Source organism: Pinus tabuliformis, chromosome 1_1 (assembly GCF_031772625.1).
Source record: "Pinus tabuliformis cultivar Carrire ecotype Pingquan chromosome 1_1, CPIR1, whole genome shotgun sequence".
Taxonomy (NCBI): Eukaryota; Viridiplantae; Streptophyta; class Pinopsida; order Pinales; family Pinaceae; genus Pinus; species Pinus tabuliformis.
Window position 1 is genome coordinate 293,378,722 of NC_142297.1, and position 1,418 is coordinate 293,380,139.

A 1,418-nucleotide genomic window follows, 5' to 3' on the forward strand; every position below is an offset into this window, starting at 1 on the left:
GAAAATAAGTTTTGAGAAGTATTTGAGATTTTGAATCTCAAAATTGTTAATTTAAATCATTCCAAATTTAAAAAAAATGATTAATAATAACGATAATATATATATTGCCAAATTTTTTGTTTATTAGAATTTAAATGATTAGATAATTGATTTTTTTAGTATCGAATCTAATTCAATTAATTCGAATTCAAACTTGATAACTATGGTTAATAACACAATTAGAAATGTTCTCATACTTAAAGATGAATTTGTAATGAGTTATCAAAATTACATTCGACAAAAATATTACAAAAGCTAAGTAAATCTCATAGTTATGGCAGAATTTTCAATATTTCGAAAATTTGAGAGTCGGAGCTAAAAAGAGAAATTAACTATTTGACTTCACTCTCTCAAATTTCCTAATTATTTATAAACTTGCAATTGAATTACACAAAATTAAATTACCATTTCCAAAATAATTTGCAGTTTTCAAAATTGACAAGACAAAAACCTAACGGACTGGCTTAATAGAGAAAATAACATAAAAATATCATTGAATGGGTTTTTCAAAAGAAATATTTCAACTGGAATGCATTGGCAACATGCAATGATATCCCCAAAAGAAGCCCAGCTATATCATTTTCCTAAATGAATCCTCCCATATCCGCTATTTTATGTTAATGTTTACATCAGTTTGCATTGGAGTTTAAGGTGATGCTGACAGAAATCAACTACATCAATGCTTATATCAACTCCAGTATCTTGTCCGACTCCATATTTGGTACCATGGAATCCTTGTTTCCCAAAACAGAAGTTACATATTCAAAAGTCACTCTCTCACAGGGAATGGTAAGTCCCATCTGGTGATGGAATCCATACTCTTCCTCGGCCTTCTTGAGCAGCGCTTGAAAGAGAGGATGATTCAAATAAGTTGTAGGAACTATAAACCGAGCGCGCTCGCTCCCAACGTACACTGCAAAATATCCCTTGGGAACATCTATCGAATTGCTGTCATTGATATACTCAAATTCATTAGTCTCCTGTGAAATAACTCATTCTCTTTTCTCTTGGACAGCAGCTGCATCCCAGTGCCTTACTGGCAATGGCAAACTTATATAATTTTGTTGTTATTTTCTTGGGAAACACTACATGAGCTATTGTGTTTCCCATGGAAACAATTCTCAGCAGAGCAGACGATTCATACATGGGCATGGAAATTGGTTTTTTATTATGTAAGACCATGGGAAAGTGGGAGAGCACATAAGTTTGTTGAATTCAAGCATGGAATCGTAGAGGCATAGCGTAGTGCGTGTGCTGACGCGAACGCTGGTCTATTTTTTAGGTTGATGTCAGTTACTGTTATTAGGTAAGATAAGATGCGAGGGATCATTGTTTTTGCTTTGACAAATGCACTCCCCTTTTTAATTTGGAGGACAGTG

The 1,418-nt window shown here is 33.4% G+C and overlaps 1 pseudogene; it reads right to left on the reverse strand.

The window, feature by feature from the left end:
• Positions 1-722: 722 nt before the first annotated feature.
• On the reverse strand, positions 723-1,191 carry LOC149212714 (auxin-responsive protein SAUR50 pseudogene; annotated as a pseudogene).
• Between the last annotated feature and the right edge of the window lie 227 nt (positions 1,192-1,418).